Source organism: Agelaius tricolor, unplaced genomic scaffold (assembly GCF_023055355.1).
Source record: "Agelaius tricolor isolate 1412-34295 unplaced genomic scaffold, bAgeTri1.0.p SCAF_10, whole genome shotgun sequence".
NCBI lineage: Eukaryota > Metazoa > Chordata > Aves > Passeriformes > Icteridae > Agelaius > Agelaius tricolor.
The window spans coordinates 36,121,277-36,137,762 of NW_027269270.1; the positions used below are offsets into that span (position 1 = coordinate 36,121,277).

General features: G+C 40.3%; 1 protein-coding gene across 2 annotated transcripts in view; it reads left to right on the forward strand.

Annotated features, from left to right (window-relative positions):
• Window positions 1-5,240: 5,240 nt before the first annotated feature.
• Window positions 5,241-16,486, forward strand: part of TANC1 (tetratricopeptide repeat, ankyrin repeat and coiled-coil containing 1) — a 73,756-nt gene continuing 62,510 nt past the window's right edge. Inside the window, exon 1 of one of the 2 annotated variants that reach the window (XM_071435578.1) lies at window positions 5,241-5,301. The gene's annotated coding sequence lies outside the window, so the exon portion shown is untranslated. The remainder of the gene's footprint in view (window positions 5,302-16,486) is intronic. The other variant, XM_071435575.1, reaches the window with a different exon arrangement.

Below are 16,486 nucleotides of genomic sequence, written 5' to 3' on the forward strand. Positions count from 1 at the left end.
CTCCTGGTTCCGCCATGGTGCTGAGGAAGAGTGTCCCGCCGGGCCGCCGCCCTCCCGCAGGTAGGGGCCGGGGCCGCGGCCGCTCCGGGCGCGGTGTGGGGGGGCTCTGCCGCCGCACCGTCCCACACAGATGCAGCTGCTCCGCGGAGAGGACCGGGAACTGGGGAGGCGGGTCTGTTGTGCGCGGCCCGCTCTTCCCAGCAGGTCCCGCACCGCCCCATCACGGGTGCCCTCGGTCGGCGGGTGTGCGGCTGGCGCCGCGCGGTGATCGGGCGTTATTGAGATATAATGTTTAATGTCTGTGTTTAATGTTGCAGCCGTATCCCCCACCTCCTGTAGTAAGGTGAAGAATTTACTTCCCCTCCACCAAGCGCCCCCCCCGCCTCACAGAGATAGATCTCTCTGTGAGGAAGCCTTCGAGCCTGCTGTTCCAGCCGCCGCTCTGCCTGTGTGGCGGCTCTGAGGATGTACTACCGCGACTTTAAGGACGTAGTGGCGAGTGTAGTAGCGCATGTGTTTGTTAGGGGAGCGTGTAAATGCATACAGCGTGAGCAGCTCCTGGGCCATCCCGGGAGCTGTGCGGAGCTGTCTCTCAAGCACACCAGTGAGTGAGCTGTGTGTGTGTGTGTGCCTGTTCTGGGGCACACGCAGAGATGCTGCAGGCTCAGCCTTTGGAGCTGGGAGATAGTCGCTGCTAGCACAGTGACTGCAGGCTCAGCCTTTGATACCTGAGGAACCGTCACTACAAGTCTTTAAACTAGCTGGGACTTCCCCTCGGTTTATTAGGAGCAGTTAGTGCCTGAGGAGCACATACTTGTCTGTCTCCCTGTACCCCATAGAACGGTTTTGTTTTCTTGGAAATATTTTTGTTTGGAGGTTTTTTTAGCATACTTCTACATGAATTGGGGATGTAAATAAATTTTTCATCTTGTCTCTAGTCCATTCCTGGACTTTTGTGTGTGTGGCAGGGACAGTTGAGCTGTACCTGAAAGGGGCTTTAAACCGCTGCAGTCAGTGACCTGGCGCAGGTACTGGTCTTTCTGAACTTGCATGATAGTATTCTGCAACTTGGAGATTTGCAAGTCTCCAAGAAAGTCCTGGTGAAGCTTATGTGTGACTGCAGTGGGGACCAGCTTGGCCGAGGGGTGGAGGTAGCAGAGTAAGTGGTTTATTCTGAGCAGTATTCAGCCAAGCTTTGTTTTCACTTGGGTTTGTTTTTATGTTGTTTTGTTGCTGTTGTTGTTGGTTAGTTTTGTTTTGTTTTGGGGGGGGGTTTTTTGTTTTGTTTTTTTTTTGAGAGGAGAGCATAAAAAGGAGTGTACCTCCTTACTTTCTTGTTTTATTTTAAAAATGCATGGTCTTTTAAAAATGGAAATTAGTAAAGATTTTGTCACTTAACTGTTGGATTACATGGCTAACAGGTCACTTATAAAAATCACAAAATTGAACTCTGTATTAAAAGTTTGCCTTACCTCTCTATTGCTTTGGAAACCAAATTACAAAACAGCTTTGTGGAGCATCCCAGATGCATCTGTGTTTAACTCTTGCCCCACCATGGAAGTGTGTGAACAGGTGGGACAGCTGTTCCTAGTGGCTAGTTTCAAGTCAGTGCAGAGATGGAAAGGAACATGGGTTATGTTTAATCACTATAGATAACATTGTTTTGTGGGCCTAGTGGTAACAGACACAATTCCAGACTGTCTATGTTTCAGTATCTCTTCCCACGTTGGGTATTTCTCTCCTCCTTGTCTAGCTCCCCTTGTGCTTTGTGTGAAGCCTCATAGTGTTAAAATGTCTGCTTCTGTCTGGATCTCCTTGCCCTGCTAAATTAAAACTAAAAACAATGCTTGTATCTAGAAATTGCCAATCCTGCATGTGAGGGAAGGTCCCAAACCAAAAGCTGCAGGTCTAGGTTCAGTTACCTTTTTTTTTTTTTACCTAATTCCAAAATTTTAGTGGTTTTCCTGTTTGTGGTTTGACTGGTTCCTAAAAAGATGAGAGCATATCAATGTGTGGGAGAACACTTGGGATAACCTGTGTTGTGTTCTGGATGAATTTATATGAAGAGAAATTATGTTGAGAATATCTCTGAGATCCTGAAAGATGCCAGGGCTTTTTTTTGTGTGTTTGGTCTGGTTTGTTGTTGATATTTGGTTTGTGGTTGTTTGGTTTGGTTTTTTTTAAACATGCTTTGTCATTTTAGTTTGAAGATGCCTCAAAGACAAGGAAGAGTTTCACACCTTTGAGCTGATGGTATTTAGAGTCTCAGTTCTCTTTGCTGGTAGACACTTGGAAACAAATGGTTGAAACTTCCATTTCAGATACTTTTAATTTTGCGGTTAGGCTGCCAGAAGGACTAGGTTCAGTCTAGGTCTCCAGTGTATTTGCAGCTGTAAGATGGCTGGGCAAAGAATTTGCTGCTTATACAGCAGTATAATTAACTGTATGTATGTCATTTTAGGAAGAGAAGAAAAGCCAAGTCTTGCTATAGCATAAGTCTGATCTTATAAAGCTCCCTTGGACATGACTGTGGGAGAATTTTTGTTTCTAAAATTAAACCTGCAACCAGGAAATACATGGTCAGGAGTCAGATTAGGAGTCAGATTTGGTAGAAAATGGGCATTAGTTACAGATGGATACAAATGCATTTCTCATGCTTGCTAGTTAAGTAATTCTAGAATCCTTTCCCTATTCTCTCCTTCCCTCAAATTAAAACTCTAGCCTTGATTGTTCATGATCAGAATAGGAGTCTTGCTGAGAGGTGAAGCAACCTGCTAAAAAGGATGAGAAAAGAACACTAAGGTTGTTCTTTCTTACTTACAGTTTTAAAACTTAAAATGCTCTCCTGAAGAGGGAGAAAGTATTTCTTTCAAGAGAATGTTTTAGATAACTTTATGTGTTCTTTGTTCAGAATTCAATTTTCAGATATGCCTCAGAACTTAAATTGTTGTTGTTAGGTCGCCTGTAGCTTAATTAGTACTAATTGGTTTTGTGATTGGCAGATATGTTAATAAAATATAATTAAACATGTTGGAGCACAAGTACAAGATGAGTATACGTCTGGTTCTTCTCTGCATTATAAAATTGATTCTGGGATCTCCTGAACTGATCATGAAGCCCTTATTGCTGTTAGTCACATTGTTCAAAAACCTGAAAGTGTTCAGATGGTGTTCGGTTTTCTTTTTTGTTTTTAAAATACAAATCAGAGATGTAATAGTTTCTAGGGAAGAATGCATATTAACATAGTAAGGTGTTAAGGTTTAATATAGTTAGTGGTGCCTGAAACCACTCTTGATTTCCTGATTTATGGTGTCTGGAAGTTGATTTGAGTCTGCTGTGACACAGAATTTTGAAGCCTTTGCTGCATCTCTTTGGCTACTCCTGTGTATGTGTGTGTACAAGTAAAGCATGGAGCTAAATACTGAAAGATGATTTCTGGTTAATGGTAATCCTGGGTAAAATTATTCTCTTCTTGTGTATGTAATGTGGTATGTAGTTCTGTAGGTATTTTTACTCACATTTCACTTTTTTCTTGCAGTTAAAGCTGGAGGTATGAGAGTGTCTAAAAAGCAAGAAAATGGACCTGCTGAGAAAAATGCTAAACTTCCAGGAAAAGAAAAGTCAAGGTATTACAATGCAGGGCCTGTTTCCCCCTGCCCTGTAGTTCAAGTTCATAGGCAATGATCCTTGAAAACAAAGAAAACTCTTATTCTACAAGAGTTTAATTCTTAAATTATCTTGTGCAAATTGTAGATAAAATAATACTGATATTGAAATAAGTATTGACTTAAAAAACCCCAAAACCCAACAACTTCAAAACCCAAGGATAGTGCCTTGCAATGAAAGGCAAGGCTGAATCTCATCTCTATTGTCATGTTTTATGGAACAGAAACTAAAACAATGTATTACATACCTGTGCCTAATAAAGGAATGGTCAAACAGTTTCCAGTGAAATAGGAATGAACTTTAGGCTGTCCACATTCTCAAGGAAATTAAACCCACATCAACTCCCCCAAGGAAGAGTCTTATCTCCTGTATAGGCTATACTCCCTATTTCAATCTAAAATCTAATTTGGTTTTTGCTGTTTGCTACTTTATAAGGTTAACCAAACTGTTTTGCCCTGAAAATGAAGGCATACTTCTATTTTGAATAAAATAACAGTCACCAGTTGATGTGGTCATTAAAACAAGTATTTTCTTGCAGCTTTTTCAAAGACTGAACATTTTTCCTAAATACCTGCACTTTTCTTAAATGTCACTTTACAAAAAGTTAAGTTAACCAATATAAGGATATGACAGTAAAATTTGAATGACTTGTGATGTTCCTGAAATTTTTTGTTGTTGTTGTTTTTTTCTGGGATTAGAAGCTTTTTATTTTCACTTGTTGCCAATTGTCTGGGTGTAATTTTTTACCTGTCTTCTCCATAGTCATAGTTACCTAATGGTATAAACAGATCTTAAATAACATATTTGTCAGTGTAGCAAACTGTCAATTGCTAAATTGAAATGTCAGTAGGAAATGTCTTGCCTAATCCACAGAATCATTAACTTAAGCAGTATCTGCTTTTTTAAGAGTTACATTTATGATATTTGGGGTTTATAATGATTTTTCACTACTCCATTTTAAGCTACAGATGTGTCAGTGGATATAATGGTTTCATCAGGAGAATGTGCCATCTGAAGTTCTTCCTCTTGCTGAAGTAAATTGTTTCATATCCACAGATTTGTTTATTTGTGGAATATTGGTAACATGGTGTTATTCATTGGAATATAGAGAAGTTAATAGGGTAATCTTGTGAAAAAAAAGTTCTTGCATGACAAATAGTTGCTGTGAAAGGAAACACTCTCCAAAAGCAGAGGGTAAATTTTTATCATGGGTCTAAATTGGAATCAAGAAAATGTTTTGTAGATTGGGATATAACTGCTCAGCTTCTGAGAAGTTATTTCACAGTGTACAAAAAAAAATTCTTTTCGAGATATTCAAGGATATTTCATATACAGTTTCTTGGATATCTGAATAAAAATATGAGCCTGTCATAGATTTTTCTGCTGTTCCATTCTGAAACAGCATGCCTTTTTTGATATGACATAGTTTTTAACGTGATGAAAAGATTTAGCTCCAAATCCTAAATTTATATTGCAAAATGTTTTGTATTAAGTCTGGAAAATGAAAGTGACAAATGCTTTGCGTTTTTGTGAGATGGAAATGCTAAATATTTTTTTCTTCTGCTTTACAGTGCTATTGTCAGTTTTGCAAAACCTCAGAACATGGGTGTCTTGGTAGCAGAACCACTGAACAAAGTAAGTCTGAAAGAAAAGTCAGGGTTTCTTTATAAAGCTAAACAGGAAAAAATGTTAAAAAGTGAAATTTCCTTAAACTGGTGTCTGGCAGTTGCAGGTGTTTCATCTGGCACTAAATGTTCTTGGGATAACCTATTTCTGTAGTGCTTGCGTGGCTGAGCTGCTAGATGGCTAAAAAGTACCTGGGCTTCTGTCCTTGCTGTGACTCCTCTCCTGGTTACTGCAGCATGCCCTGGGTAGCTGTGCTCACCTGTGCAGAGAAGCACAGCCAAGCAGCGGGGTGTGTCCTGCTTGTCAAGTGGCATCGTGCACTAGCCTTAGTGAAATATGGGGAACAATTACCAGTGGCATCTAAGTGTCTGGCCAAGCTGGCATTACATTGCCGAGCAAAACCTTGTCTTCAGTGCTTTATCCCACCATGGAAATCACTTTGACTCCTAGAAGGGTCCAGCAGAAATACGGAGCTGCTTGAGGGAGGCGGGTGGCAGGTGCTGGGGACACCAGGATGGTGACCCAGTGTCCTGCTCTGGGAATGATCCCTGAGACAACAGCCACAGCATGTCCTCTTGCTGTGCCATCTGAGGCCTGAAATCACTCACTCAGGCACCTTTTGTCTTCTCCCTTAAGAATACTACGGGATCTTGTAAAATCTTGTATCCCACAGCTGTAATGGACCCTTCTGTTTATCACATGCTTACAGCTCCTGTCCTGTGTCTTATTAGGCTGTTGGTGCAGACTTACCCCTGCCCTTTGGAAGAGCTGATTTCACAAGCAGCTCTTCGGTTTGCATAGTAATCTGAAGATCTGACAGCTATCATCCCTTTGTTACATCCCTTTGTGCAATGTTCAGACTCTAAAGCATACAAGAGTTCCTCATCCCTAGAGCCCAGTAAAACATCAGTTGCATAATTTCAACACAAGCCTTTTATCAACAGTTGTATTTATAGATTTAGCCTGTAAATCTTGAATTTTTGTTTAGACTTTTTAACGAAGAACAGATACGACTCATCCTCCTTCTCTTCCACCTGTCCTCATCCCCTCTGTTCTGACCCACCATTTCCTTCTCCTCCTGGTTTCCACAATCTTGTATATGAAACTTCCTTGCTACTTTAGAATGTGATAGTTAGTTACTGTAATAATTATGATTTTGAACCTGGGAAAATAAGAATTTGATTCAACTTACTGTTAACTCTGACATACTGATTATTTGCTGTGTTTTCTTTATCTTGGAAGATCATTCTATGAGCTACTAAACAAGGGAAGAAAAAAATCAAAAATTCCCGAAAGGTAGTCAGACTAATATCACTTTGAAAACAGAAATTATAACTAAATATACCAAGTTACCATGAGTTCTCTGTATTGATCACTTGAACTTTTTGTGGGTTTAGGTTTTACTGCTCCTTTTAAACTACTTTAATAGGATAAAATTTAGAAAGAGAATAGCTGAAAATCTGTATTCTATCACAACTTTTTTTCTCCCCCCTTTAATGTTACAGATGAGCCACAAAATCCATGCAGCAACATTACAAGTGGCTCACCAAAAGCCACAACCTACCTTGGAGAAGTTCATACTGCCTAAAAGAATTTACATTATTCAACAGCCACGGAAATGTTAAGATTATCATTAAAACACTTATGTTTACTTAAAAGTGAGTTTCTATTCTATATAACACTTGGCACACTGTGGTGAAATGCTCAAAAGCTGTGTGCCTTGTATCTTGCTGTGTTTCTGTTACTGACAATAAAATATGAGAAGAGTTACTAAATGTACTCAGGATTTATTACTATATCATGGCTTCTCTCTAACCTGGTGTTACTGGTATATAGTAATTACTCAATGCCAAAAAGTCTAAGTTTCACTTACTGTGTGAGTTTTGAGTGAAGGAATGGGAACTGTCAGCCCTATTGTTTTGGGGGTTTTTTTAGTTTAATGGTAGCAAAGCTGATGTGAACATTATTCTAAGAAAGCATGATTGAGAGACATGGGGCTTCTTTCAGTTGAGCCTGAGGTTTTCCATGCTGAATGCAGGCCTGAGGCTTACTGCATGATAAGTAATTCACAAAGTCCTGTGAAGGATTTCTGTGCAATGAAAGAAGTATTTTTTTGTTTGCATTTCTTTCTGTAAGAAACCCAGCTCCTCTGCAGAGATCCAGCAAGCAGGAAGAACTGAGTGGAAGCAGTCTGTCTGAACCTGTTTGGGGCTAGGGTGGATAAATGAAAGAATTACCTGACTTGGAGCTGAACCCTTGGCATAGGAGGGCAGGTGGCAGGGAGGAGCCAAGGTGCAGAGAATGCTATGGCTGGAGTTTGGACTCGGTAGCATGGTGTATGAGACTTAGCACTGCCTGGCAGTAGTACAATCATGAAGGGTCAAGCTTAAAAATGGGGAGGAACAAGTGTAAATCCCAGTCCAGGCAATGTCCTTGAGCCATGACCTGCTTGCAGTGACAGCAGGGACAATAGAGCCAGGGGATAATACTGTCCTGCTGTTGGGAGTTGGTTGTGGAGCTGCACTGACTCAGAATTTGACTTTTTTTAAGGTAGTGATTGCAGAAGAATATGATTCTGATTCTTTCAAAACTGATTATTTGACCCTTTTGGTGTCCAAGAAATTGATCCCCACAGAGAGTGGAGGTTTTTGATCTGTTTACAGTTGTGTGCAGAAAGGGGTGCTGGGTGGTGAATTGTCAGAGCTAGCATGGAGACAGACCAAGGCAGGCACACCTATAGGTTACAGTCTCAGGCCAAGCAGATCTTACTTCACTCCATGGTTAAGTTGCTGTTAGCTTCCCTCTGTTTCAGTCTCAAGGTGTAGTGCCCAAGAAGTCGTGGTATGTGCTCACTGAGCAGTGGGCTCTTGGTGGGCAGAGGGGGCTGAGCTAGAGATTTGGCTTTTACTATTATAATCTAATGAGGAAAGTTCATGGCAAGGGCAAGTTCTCACCATAGAAGCAGTCAGACCTGGGGGTTTGTTGGCCCATCATATAAAGTCCTGAATAAAAAGGGTGTGATCTTTTTGCTCCCTCCCCTTCAAGGACATAGGACATCAATTTTTTGTTTTCTACATTCCTGCAGCCATTGCTCCTATTGCTTAACTGCTTTGTTCTCTGTCTTATTATTTGGAACTTTGTTCCTGTTATTCATCAGTTCCCCACTTCTGTACTTATGATGCTTCTTATACATATCATAAGTCTCACTTTGGAACTGTCACATACTTTCCTGAAAGGAATCATGGGGCTGACAGGTAAATCAATTGCTTCATGATTTCCCAAATGCAAATACATAGTGCTGCAATTCAGACAAAGCATAATAGGGTTAGTATTAGGAGAACAACAAGATAAGACTTCTCACTTAAACTCCCTGTAGTGATGGTTAGTGACCATCTGAAAAGTGTCTTACCACCCCTGTGGTAGGACACTTTTCACTTGTTCCAACCCTTGTGTGCTTTCCACATCACAATGGACAGTAATCAAAGTATTTTATCCATTCTTCTGAACTTGTTTCAGCAGTTGTTGCAGATCATCCTGCTATAATAATTTTCTTACTCAAGTGAGATTCATCCCAACTGGGGTGGGCAGCAGATCTTGAATCAGCATATAAATATACTGCAATAGCTGATAATAATGTGACAGGAACGGAATAATTGAAATCCCACCCATTGATTTTGGTGAAATTTGGAACACAAACATTAGAGTAATTATCTGTATCTACAATACGGTTATCTACAAATATGAAGCCACAAATTGTTCTCATATAAGCACGTAGTTTTCCAGTATATTAAAGTACGCGTTCATGAGCTTCATCAGGATGGATTTCAAAATGACAAACACTATTCTGAATCCAGACGAATGTCAGGGCTTTGGTGTTAGGGCACAGGTGAGTCCCTATTCCCATGCAGTGCATGTATTAACACTGATGGTTTGCCATTCCCCATGGGCACACGGGGAATTCTCTGGGGTAGGGTTCGGTTATGATTCAGGCCTAGTGCAGCGACTGAGTGATGGACACTGAGGCTCCTATATGGATTAGTACCAGGATTGTGCTATTGATGGTATTATAACGGACTAAATGCCACCAAGGCTGGAATTCCTTTGCAAATTCAGTCATTATTCCAAATTACTTTTTGAAGTTCAGTGGGTGGAGGTGCCTTCTTCGCCTTCTCTTAAAATTGCTGCTGCTGCTGTTGATTGTATCCGCAACTGAGCTCAGACGAAGCTAAGAGAAAAACAACCTTGACCTTGGTTTGCACCAAGTGCCTCTGGGATCAACTATGAGCTCGCTCATTGATTCTTTCCCACTGAGGCAATGTGTCAGATAAGAGCCATTGATTAGTTTCTAATGCTGGTAGAGAACACCACAGAGGGTGTTGCAATTTGCTTAAATCACTTATGGTTGTGCTCAGGTTATTTATAAGTATTTCAGCATCTGTAGAATTTAAAACTCCCTGTGGTTCCAGTCACAATTCTTATTCCTTGTGGCATTTTGCCCACGTAGCCAATCTGTCTTGCATGGGGAGCACTTCAGGATGGTTACCACATTGGTTTATGTGTAGAAATAATAATCTGCATTACTAGTTCTATTTGTTTAAGAAACCAAGGTGGATTAAACAACATTTGTTGCTGATCTGCATTTTTGATCACATGGTCTAATTTCAAAAATTTTGGGGAATTAAATTTTCTCATCCTCTTTGACTGGGGCAGATGTAATTGTTTTACTTTCAGTAATATCTACCTTGAGTTTAAATGTTAGTCCCATATTATGGTGGTACCAAAGTCATATAACAAAAACAGGTTTAACCAGGGTAATATTATACCAACAATCCCACCTTTTGGTGGCACAAAATTTTGAGCCTTTTGTGCTTGATTCTGTTGTACCATTAAACATTGAAATCTGAGTGGCTTTCCCATGTGTAGATCCATCCATCATTTTGCAGCATATCTGAATTTTTTCTTGGGTTGTTTCTTTCAAGAGAGGAACCCAACTATACCTATCCTAATCCTACCCATGTTCTAAATATGCTTCAGCTCCATGCATAACTATAGTAGTGAAATTGTACACTAAAATTGTATACTTAACTTCATGCTTAATGTTAAAGGTGATACTCAAAAAATGGTTATACTGTCAATGAGGATTCTTTTTAAGGTGCGCTTTCCACATGACTGCAGTGGAAAGCTATTGCAAATATATGAGATAATCCCTCTAAAATCAAGGGATCCTGGGAAGGTTATCCAGAGTTAGTGTTGCTATTTAACACTAATGTCTGCATCTTTTCATCCATCCATCAAATGCAGATACCCTTGTGTTGATTAAAGATTATGATCACAGGAGGTGGTGATTAGTAGCATGTGCAATAAATATTTTGGTTACACCTTGAATAAATAGAAAAAATTAAAGTACTGCTTCTCCTTTGAAGACAACTGTTTTTTATCTCTGGTTCCATAACTGACTGATAGCCACTTGTGAAATACCATCAGTGTTATCCTGGACAACAGCAGCAATATACTTTATGGGTGTTGAAGTTGTAGGTATGGGATTTGGAAACCAGTCTGCTTTTCTATTGTTTACAGCACACTTCTATTCTCCAGGCTGGCTCTATGGCAGTGAATACTGATATGAATGTCAGTGAACAAACAGGACTTGAGTCCAAGCTCTCCATGTGTTAAATGACTATCCATGCTCTCAAAGCCAAAATTAGCACAGTGCACTCTAATGTATTGATGGCCAATACATGCTCCCTATACAAAGAATATTTGTAAAATCTTTAGAATTCTAATCTTTATGTTTTTTATTTCTGAAGAAAATCAATAGCTAGGGAAAAGTTGTAGGGGTCTGATTCTTCAGGCCTTTATAAACATCACTTTGTATGAAGCTTTGGATGAATGTTACGTAACTGTTTAAGGCGGTGCATTCAGGGAGGAGGGATGTGCTTGGTGTAGAAGGGAACTGTGGTAAATCCCTTTGTGGCACAAATCAGGCAGTCATACAGGGATTGCTAAGGATGGAACAGTTCTGTCAAAAAGCCCTTAGGCACTGCTCTGTGCAGTGCACACTTGGCAAGTGCAGTCCCAGAGATGAACTAAGTACATTCCCTAACTCGCGTTTCTGGCAAGACCGTGTCTGTGGGCAAACAGGAGTTCTGCAGCATGGGCTCAGCCCATGTGTCTGAGCTGCATCAGCCCACCCAACCCAACAAATCCAGGTGTGCCCTGCAGCAGTTCCGGGCTCCCCTGTATGTGGAGCACTGCTGCAGGGTGCTGAGGGAGTGCCCAATGGCCTGCCAGAGAGCAGGCTGGAATGGAAAGGATCTTCCAGGTGCTGCCTGGGTAAAACTTTCACATGTTAAAACAGGTCCAGACAAGAACCTAGGAGGTCTAGTTTTGATAAACTTTGTGTTGTGGGTTTGCCCATTTTAGAGCAGGTGCAATCTCCTCTTCTGCTAGAGGATGAATCTTGCAGATCAGGAAATCCTGGCAAGTGTTCTGTTCCATGTCCTGCTCAGTCAGGTGGTGTCCAGTTTGTGTTTGCACCATCATTAATGATACTGTGCTGAGGCTGTTGTGCCTTCTGTTGCAGGGAATTTGTTTTATTTAGTTCAAGCTGTAATACTTAGCTTTCATTATTTAAATATGAATTGCCACCAAATTCAGCACATAAAGAGCAAATGCAGTAGGTTTGCTAGAAAAATCAAACCTCTGCAGGAAGACTGTTTTCAGGCTTTTCATGGACTATTTCAAACAATGTAGGCATTCCGTGAGAATGACATGATTTCAGGAAAGTATTTCTGCTCCTGATCTTTGTTTCACCATATTGGAGGACACAATGTTGGTTAACATGCAGTTGTTATTAGCTGTAGCCCTCAAAACACCTTACAGAGATGGGAAGCCAAGGGACAATGAAAGCTGTGAAAAGAGATTTCAATACATGTTGGTTGGTTCAATGTCTTTGTCAGCTTGGTAATGTCACGTGTGCTGTTTGATGGCCTGAGACACACACGATCTGTTGGACTTCTCTGCAGGGAGGAGTTTCCTCTGGGGCAAAGAAGAGACTCTACCCTTAAGCACTTGGTGCTCCTGGGTTGGGTGGTGCTGGACAGAGCTGCTTGGGAATTCAGGACTGTGCAGCTTGTCACTGGTCCAGCAGGAGCTACAGGATATGCTGTTCAGTGCACAGACCAAGGCCTGAATTGAGATGAAGGGATTCCTGAATTTTGTGTGAAACTGCAGCAGATGAGATGGCAAAGAAATTACACATGGCGAGACTGGGAAGTTGCAATAAAACAGAGCTACAGCACAAGACTTAATCAAGACTTAATTTTAATAAACAAATAGTAGCTGTTGTTTAGAGCCTTTGTGCGTTGCAGGATGTACTTGTTCAGCCTGTTCCTCTCTAAGTGGTATGCATAAATCTGCAAATAATTTCAAGCACAGTAACCTCTGCCTGCCATATCAGCCCCAAAACTCCTGGTAAGTGGTGCATACATAAGTCAAATAATTTCCTGAGTTCACCTTTAATTCCAGGATAGAAGACTTTATTTCTACAATGTAAAAAAAAAAAAACCAACCCAAATTCAGTGGTCTAATCATCTGCCATACTCATATTGTTCCTGTTGGGTGCATTTCCCATAGCGTGTTCCCAGGCAGGCACCTCTTGGTTTGGAAAATCTTGCTCTTGTTGAATACCCTTGTTTTCACATGTTGTCATTCCTCCTCTTCCCTCCTTGCACCTTCTTGCTGCCCTTTCCTCCTCAGCCTGCACAGGAGAGCCAGCTGGTCAGATGGCTGGAGGAATGTGTACTTTTATAGTATGTTTATGGTTCTTGTCATACACGGCCACAGGTTCTACTTGTGGCCATTATGCCACTCCTGCTCAATTTTAAAGAAAAACTTCTAGATTCTATTATTAGCAGAAATTTCGGTCTGATACTGCATTTATAATGGGCTACCAATGTTTACTTCATTCCAGAATTGAAGAGAAGGACTACCACAGCTCTGAAGTCTGAGTATTGTGGGGGGATAGAATGTAAGAAAATAAAGATAGTGCAGAAGGTAATCTCAGCCCTGAGGAGTTGCAGCTGTACTAATTACAAAGATCAGGAACAAGCCTGCCCTTAATAGGCCACAGCTGTGTCCAATAAGGATGAGTGCTATAAAAGAGTGGGTTTACTGGTTGAGAAGAGAGCTGGATGGAGTTTGTTGGCTGTGCTGTGAAGAAGGCGTCAGTGCTGTGAGGAGATGCCCATGAGAAATCACCAAAAAGGTATGGAACTTTTGCAATAAAATGACAACAGAGTATTGTTGAGTGTCCAGCTAACAGGGACTCTCCAGTTGTTCATTAAAGCAATTTTATAGAGGTTTATAACTCATATCAAGAGAAGCTTATGTTGTTTCAAAGGTTATTAATTATTACAGGTGTAGTGGATTTGCCACAAGAGGTTGCTGTATGCCTACAGTTTGTTCCAGCTCTGCCAGCTGAGCTGCCCTCAGAAATACTGCTGTTTTCTGCCAAGGAGGTGTATTTTAATCTGCTGAAAAAGTTTCAAAGAAAAGGATAGATAAATTTATAAAATCCTCATTTAGTATTTCATGGGGGACATGACTGCCTAGAAGCTGTGAAGATACAAAGGGTATCCATGGTACCATAATTCCATGGTAACAAAAAGTATCAGACTCCCCACCCTTCCTCCAGTCTCTGGGTTCCCAGCTGGAGTCAGGTACAGGTGAGGCAGCACAAGGAACAGGAAAGAGTGCAGACTGTATTGGTATTGAGTACATTCAGTATGATTCTCTCCGTTTGTAGATGCTTACATAGTATGTTTCTGAATGTGGTCGCTTCATAACAAATTAATTGCTCCATGAAATAGGCAACATTAGGAAGCTGGATATAGCATCCCACAGTCAACAGTTATGTATTGAGAGATGAAGTTCCTGAACCCCTCTCTAGACACAGTGTATTTCTTTTATATTTGGGCCTGACTTCTGGAGAGAAATTCAGAAGTTGTTGTTATTTAAAGGAATTATTAAGGCTTTTCTTGAGTTATGATAAAAATATTTTATATAATAGTTATCATTTTAGTTGCAAAAAATGTAATTACCATATACTGAAATAGAATAGTCACTACAATGAAGATTGGTATTAAAATTTAATTTCAACTCTCTACTTTCATTGATCACAACTTTAATAAATTCTTTCTAGTTTAAATTTTTCACATTCAGTATGTTTTTTCAAAGTTAAAGAGAGAGTTGGAGCAAACTGAGCTACCTTTAAGCTGCATAAGCCTGAAATATTTGTTTTTTATATGTTACAATCAAGAAATATTAAATAATGAAAAGTATGGTTATCTATTTAAAAAAAGCTGAAATTGAAAACTTTTAATTTGGTTTGTTTTGTGGATCTCAGCCTTAAAAAGTAAAACAAATCAAAACCACAAATTTAGACTGATTATGCTGAAGCTGTTCACAGATACCAGTCAAAGGTGACAGGTGTGTTGCTCATCTCTGGTGTGTGTGCATTTGAACTCTTCTCCAGTAAAGTCTGTTGAGGTTTCTCTAGACACTACTTGTAAATATGTCACAAGGAGCTCTCCAATTATGTCAAAAGTTCTAGCTGCTGGTTCTAAAATTAGTTTTGATGCCTTGAATTGTAATGACTAAAAAAGACAATAAAGGAGGTAACAGGGAGATGGCAGAATGTCCGAACACTTTGCAGAGCTGGGCTGTAAGGAATTTAGGAATTTGGCTGGCAGAAGTGGCTACGCTGCATGCTTCTGCTGGTTGAAGTGCATATGCTGTTCTAAAAACTTACAGCTCACAAATGGACTTTTTTTTCCCTTGTCTCATGCTCTGCCAGTGAGGAGGCTCACAAAGGAAACTGGGAGGGAGCAGAGCTGGGACAGGTAACCAAAGCTGACCAAAGGGGTATTCCATACCATAGAATTTCATTCCCAGTCTATGAACTGGGGGAGGTACCCAGAAGGGCCTATCTAAATTTGGGAAGCGGGGGGGGGTCTGGCATTATTCAGTCAATGGTGAGCAATTCCATTGTGCATCACTTGTTTTTTCCCTTTTTATTATTTACCATTATGACTGTATTTATTTTATTTTCAATTATTAAACTGTTATTATCTCAATATGCAAGTTTTACTTTAATTCTCCTCCACATTCCGCTGGGGTGGGAGTGAAGAAAGTGGGTTGAGGGAGCAGCTCCATGATGTTTCATCTCCAGATGGGTTTAAAATCATGACAATCTACTACCTTAAAATCAGTAAATTAAGGATTTAATACCAAATTATTATGTTGCATGAGAATGAATCTGCTGGGATAAAAGCATCTACATTGAATGGAAACCTCTGAAATTTACAAATTACCTTCCCTGAAAACACCTTCCAAAACCAAGAATTGGGAATAGTAGGTTAAGATGAGAAGCACGAACTAACATAAACAACACTGAAGCGGAGCTGAAAAAGGGGAAAAGTCTGATTTTGAATTTCTCTAGCTCCCAGCATATATGTTAATACAATGAACACTGCTGCCATTCTATTTCAGTGTGATCTGATTCCTGTTTTCCTAAAATAAAAAAACTACTAGAAGCTTGCGTGATAAGTGCGAGACTGAGGAGAGCCATAACCTTTGTGAGAAGAAGAAAGAAGGAATTACCATGGAATTATGTGCTGAAGAATTTCAGTGGCTAGGAATGGATAAATCATCTGAACAAATGAGTGGAAGGAGCACAAGGCAGAACAGTTAAAGTAGAACAGCTGTGAGCTAAATACTTCCCAGAAGGAAGCTACTGATGGGAGCAAAAATCTTTATGTTCCTGATATCAAAAGCATTTGCTCTCCTGAGACAAATTGGGAAGCACTAGAATCCATTGTGAGCTTTCCTGTGAAGAAGGACCTAAATCCAATTGACTGTAAGTACTATTTCAAAACTTTTGGGTTCGTATCTAGAGGAAGAGAGTGCTAGTGCTGGACCTGCTGAGGAATAGATCCAACAACAGTGGAGTCATACCTCAGTTTCTTGTCTCAGATTTCAGACACAAAATCATAAAATGCTGCCCAAACTTTTGACATTTCCTCTTAGAAGGAAAATTCCTTTATTTCCAGATATAGGCCTCATCACACTGGCAAAATGTAGGGAAGAGTACGTGATTAAGCGCATTCTCCACTGGGGAAAAGACACCGTACGC